The 6,009-nt window shown below is 34.4% G+C and overlaps 1 pseudogene; it reads left to right on the top strand.

The window, feature by feature from the left end:
* The first annotated feature begins 231 nt into the window (after positions 1–231).
* Positions 232–904, top strand: LOC121486471 (annotated as a pseudogene).
* The last annotated feature ends 5,105 nt before the right edge of the window (positions 905–6,009 follow it).

The following is a 6,009-nucleotide window of genomic DNA, read 5'->3' as shown; positions in this document are numbered from 1 at the left end:
GTTCTTTGTTATTTCCTTACTTTTGCTAGCTTTGGGCTTAGTTCTGCTTTTTTAGTTCCTTGAGGTATAAATTTAGATTGCCATTTGAAATATTTCCTTTTTCTTAATTAGGAATTTATTGCCTATTTATGATTGCCCTTTTAGAATGCTTTTGACTTCCATCACAAGAACCAGCTTCCTGGTAACTCCTGATGTTATACCTCCTCATCCTCCCACATCACGGCTGCTGCTATGACTGGATGTCTCCTTATTGGGAATAAATATCCCAACTTTGAGGCCAATACTATCATTGGCCATATCCATTTCTATGACTTTTTGAGAGGTCACATGGGGCATTCTTTTGTCCCATGCTTGAGATCTTACCACAGTGTGTATTACAAAGCTTGGTAGAGCAGCAAATCTAGCACTACAATTTAGCAAGAGGAATGTAAAAGATGATTGCTCTTTTAACAGACCATGCTGAAGACCATCCTCCTGGAGTAAGGGTATCACTGCTTACAATGGTGAGAAGTCCACAGAAATGTTACCTTTTCTAATCATTGATGATAAGAATCAAGAGTTTACAATCTTGTTGGGCATTCTGGGCACAGCAGAGAAGAATATACAGGGCATTCCTATGACAGCTTGTGTGATGTTTATTTTTGGTCCTGATAAGAAATTGAAGCTGTCATCCTCTATTTAGCTACCACTGGCAGAAACTTTGATGAAATTCTCAAAGTAGTTATTTCTTTCAAGCTGACATTGGAAAAGACAGTTGACACCCTGGCTACTTGGAGGAATGAAGACAGAGTGATGGGCCTTCCAATCATCTCTGAAGACATAACTAAAAAATTTCCCTAAAGGAGTCTTTACCAAGGTACTCCCATCTGGCAAAAAAGACCTCCGCTATACTCTCCATCTGTAAAATTCTCTGAGAAGTTGGTGCTGGAACTGCTTGCTTAGCATAGTAGGCCAGAGGATGCTAGCTGCTAATGATGCTTTCCTGCAGCAATTTTGTAAAAACATCCTGGTACCATCCTAAAAAAAAAAGAAAAAAAAGAGAAAAAAAAAGAATTGCTTTTGATGCAGTTTGCTAATGGTGTATTTCCATTTTCATTTGTTTGAATATTTTTTTTCTTTTGATTTCTTCTTTGATCCATTTGTTGTTCAGAAGTGAATTGTTTAATTTCCACATGTATTTATAAAATTTCCAGCTTTCTTCTGTTACTGATTTCTCATTTCATACCATTGTGTTTGGAAAAAATACCTGGTATGATTTCAGTCTTAAATTTGTTAAGACTTGTTTTGTGGCCTAACATAGAAACTACTCCAGAGAATATTTCATATGTGCTTGAGAAGAAAATGTATTCTGTTGCTGTTGGATGGAATATTTTGTATATGTCTGGTAGGTCCATTTGGTCAAAAGTATAGTTCAAGGCCAATGTTTCCTTATTATATTTTCTCTCTGGATGATCCATACATTGTTAAAAGTAGGGCATTGAAGTGTTCAACTGTAATTGCATTGTCTATTTCTGCCTTCCAATCTGTTAAAATTTGCTTAATCTAGTTAGGTGCTTCAATGAGGCTGCATATGTATTATATTCTATTGATGAATTGACCCCTTTATTATTATATAATAATCTTCTTTTCCTCTTGTTAGAGTTTTTTACTTAAAGTCTATTTTTTTTCTGATAGGAGTTTAGCTTTATTCATTTGTATTTGCATTTGCATGGAATATCTTTCTTCACCTTTCAGCTTCAGCTTATGTGTGTTTATAAACCTGAAGTGAGTCTCTTGTAGGAATCACATAGTTGGTTCTCATTTTTATTTTATCCATTCAGTGACTCTGTCCTTTGGGAAATTTAATTCATTTACAGTTAATTATTGATAATTAGGGACTTACTTTTGCCATTTTGTTAATATTTTGAATGGGGAATGTTTTGCAGTTCCTTTGTTCTTTTCTTCCTCTCTTGCTATCTTTCTTGTGATGTGATGATTTTCTGAAGTGGTATACTTTGATTCCTTTCTCTTTAACTTTTCTGAATCTACTATAGACTTTTGCTTTGTGGTAACTATGAGGCTTACATAAAACATCTTAAACTTACAACAATCTGCTTTAAGCTGATAACAATTTAAATTTAATCATATACAAAACTCTACCTTTTTATTCCTCTTCCCATTAAATGTTTTTGATGATATAATTTGTATCTTTTTTATATTGTACACCAATTAAAATTATTATACCAATAGTTATTTTTAATACTTTTATCTTTTTTTATATTGGAGTAAAGCAAATTCTGCAATATCAGTATAGTATTAGAGTACTTTGAATTTGACCATATTTACATTTACTAATGAGTTTTACATTTTCATATGTTTTTATGTTATGAATTAGTGTCCTTTTATTTCAGCTTAAGAAATCCTTTTAGCATTTCTTATAAGGCAGCGCTAGTGGTGATGACTCTCTCAGCTTTAGCTTGTCTGGGAAAGTCTTTAATTCTTCATTTCTGAAGGACAGCTTTGCAAAGTATTCACAATATTCATGCTGGCACTTTGCATATATCATCCTATTCTCTCCTGGCCTGAAAGATTTTTCTCTTTTCTCTTTCTTCCTTCCTTCCTTCTTTCCTTCCTTCCTTCCTTCCTTCCTTCCTTCCTTCCTTCCTTCCTTCCTTCCTTCCTTTGTAGATTTTATTTATTTATTTGAGAGAGAGAGAAAACATGAGCAGGATGGAGGGGCAGAGGGAAAGAGAGAAGCAGACTCCCCACTGAGCAGGGAGTCTGACCCAGGGCTCAATCCCAGGACCCTGAGATCATGACCTGAGCCGAAGGCAGATGCTTAACCAACTGAGCCACCCAGGTGCCCTTGCAAGGTTTCTGCTGAGAAATCCTATCATAGTCTGGAGGGTGTTCTCGTGTATGAGAGGAGTTTATTTTCTTTTGTTGCTTTCAAAATTCTCTTTGTCTTTGATTTTTGACAGTTTATTATAAAGCATCTCAGTGAATTCCTCTTTGGGCTTTACCTGTATGAACTTCAGGTACCTGGATGTTTTAACTCTGCCCAGATTTGGGGAATTTTTAGCCCTTATTTCTTTAAATGAGATTTTTACCCCCTTTCTCTCTCTTCTCCTTTGGGGACTCCTATATTATGAAAACTGTTTCTTCTGATAGTGTCCCATAATTCATGTAGGTGTTCACCACTTTTTTTCATTCCTATTTCTCACTTGACTGTATAATTTACATGCCTTGTATTTGAGTTCATAGATTCTTTCTTCTGTTTAATCAAGTCTGATGTTGATGCTTACCACTTCATTTTCATTTCATTCATTGTATTCTTCATCTCCAGAATTTCTGCTTGATTCTTTTTTTTTAATGATTTTTTTTAATGATTTTAATGATTTTTTTAATGATTTTAATGATTTTTAATGATTTTCTGTTGGCTCTCTTATTTTGTTCATGTATTGTTTTCCTGATTTCATTAAGTTGTCTGTTTTCTCTTGTAGCTTGGTGAGCTTCCTTAAAATAATTATTTTGAAAATTGTTTTTTTTTTTTTTTTTTTAGTCAGGGAATTCACAGATTTTCATTTTTTTGATCAGGGAATTCAGAGTTTTCCTTTTTTTGTGTGTGGTCAGTTACAGGAAAATAATCGTTTTCCTTTGGTAGTGCAATGTTTCCTTGCTTTTTTGTGATCCTTGAGTCCTTGCATTTCTGTCTTCTTATTTGAAGAAGCAGTCACCTCTTCTATTCTTTACTCACTGGCCTCAGGAACTAGATACCTATACCTGGTCACAGTCCAACTGGGGAGTCTGAAGGTTTCTCAGATGTTTTCTATGGATGTGCCCGCACATGTTGTTCCCTCTTGAGGGAATTTTTAAGATTCTCTATCCTTTATTGATCCTGCAAAACTGCATTAAGTGCTGAGAGTCTCCTATTTGTTTTCCCTAGAGTGGTGCCCTGAAATGCTCAACTTTCTGAGCATTCTCCCAATCTCACAGAGCCAGGCTGGCATTCTGCACTTAGTTGTTTGCAGGCTCTCTTCTGCTGTCTGAGGAACCATGTGCTGGGAGTTGGTCCTGGGGGTAGGATGGTAAGAGGGTATTGGTGGGATGTGGTTATCTGTGGGTCAGTTGTGGAAGCCTATAGGCAAGATATTCCCAGTGGCTTGTGGGCAGGTTTCCTGAAGGAGTTCACAAGTCAGTTAATAGGAAGAAGTGGTGAGTAATATCCCTTTAATGAGTTTGGAGACCTGGCTGCTATTCCCACCCTCTATCAACCCTCAGTCTTGCTCACTTCAGTAATTTAGGTAAGATGGGAAAAAGTGTGCCTCTTGACATCCCGCATGTCTGGGGAAGCTGGGCACTTACTCACATGCTCTCACATTTCCCCATGGGAGAAATCATGGGCCATTGGATCTGTCCTGGCATGGAATCATGCCGCCTTGGGGAGGGCTGATGCAGGAAAAGTGAAACTATTCTTGATTCCCTCTTTAACATATCTATTCTTGGATGTCTTTGCTCCAGTTGTGTGCTAGAACTTCTCTGCTAGATGCCCAGAAAGGTGCTTGTCCAAAGATGACTACCAAAATCCATATTCCATGGAGGGGTGATGGCAGGAAACTCTTATTTTGCCACCTTTTATATCACCTTGTAGTTTTCAGCATATCTCAAATTTGTTAAATTTCTAAATATTTTATTTATTTTGATTCTATTCTAAGTCAAACTGTTTAATTCATTTTTCAGATAGTTCATTGCTAATATGTGGATGTAATAGAAGTGGTGAAAGCAAATATTCTTGTGTTATTACTGTCTTTAGAAGGAAACCATTCAGTCTTTTACCATTAAATGTGATGCTAGCTGTGGATTTTTTGTAGATGCCCTTCATCTGGTTGAGTAAGTTCTCTATATTTCTAGTGGAAGGTGTGTTTTTATCACAAAGAAGTATTAACTTTTGTTAAATGCTTTTTCTGCATCTATCAAGTTGGTCCTTTTTTCTTTTTTTTTTTTGATCCTATGATATGGTGTATTACATTAATTGGTTTTCAGATATTAAGCCAACCTTGTATTCCTGGATGTAAATTCTGCCTGGTCATAGTGTGCAAACCTTTTTATATAATGTTGATGTGGTTTCCTAGTACTTTTTTAAAAAGGATTTTTGCATCTATATTCATATGAAATTTTGGCATGTATTTTTTCTTGTGACATCTTTGGTGTCTGTATTTGGTAATATTGGCATCATTGAATGAAATAGGAAGTATTCTCTTCTATTTTTGGAAAATTTGTGAAGAATTAATTCTTTTTTAAGTCATCAGCATAAATTACAGTGATGTTTTATTTCTTTTTGAGTCATTTTTAGTAGCTTGAGTCTTTCTAGGAATTTTTCCATTCATCTAAATTATGTTGGAACACTATTGTTCATAGTATTTTTTCATAATCCTTTCAATTTTTATAAGGTTGGTAATAATGTGTCTGCATTCATTCTTCTTTTTTTTTTTTTTTTGCATTCATTCTTGATTTTAGTAATTTGAGCCTTTCTTTTTGGTCTAACTAAAGTTTTATCAATTTTATCTTTTTGAAGAACCAGCTGTATATTTTATTTTCTTTATTATTTTTCTTTACCTATTTCATTAATTTGGGTTCTAATGATTATTTTCTCCTTTATGCTTGCTTTGATTTTAATTTATTCTTTTTTTCTACTATCTAAAGTGAAATGTCAGATCACTGTTTGAGTTTTTTTTTTTTAACATACACATTTACAGCTATTAATTCCTAAGAATTGCTTTAACTGCATTTTTTAACTATTAGTATGTTGTATCTTTATTTTTGTTCATCCTAAAGTAATTTCTAATTTTTCTTTTGACTTCTTCATTTACCCATTGGTTATTTAGTTATGTAGAGTCTAATTTCCTCATTATTTGTGAATATCTCAAATTTCTTTTTGTTATTAATCTTTAATTTCTCTCCAGTGAGATCAGAGAAATACTTTCTAAATTTTGAAACCTTTCATATTTACTGAGGCTTGTTTTAGAGCCT

Source organism: Vulpes lagopus, chromosome 1 (genome assembly GCF_018345385.1).
Source record: "Vulpes lagopus strain Blue_001 chromosome 1, ASM1834538v1, whole genome shotgun sequence".
Taxonomy (NCBI): Eukaryota; Metazoa; Chordata; class Mammalia; order Carnivora; family Canidae; genus Vulpes; species Vulpes lagopus.
The sequence above is the reverse complement of the archived record's forward strand: the minus strand, read 5'-3'. Positions and strand labels throughout refer to the sequence as shown.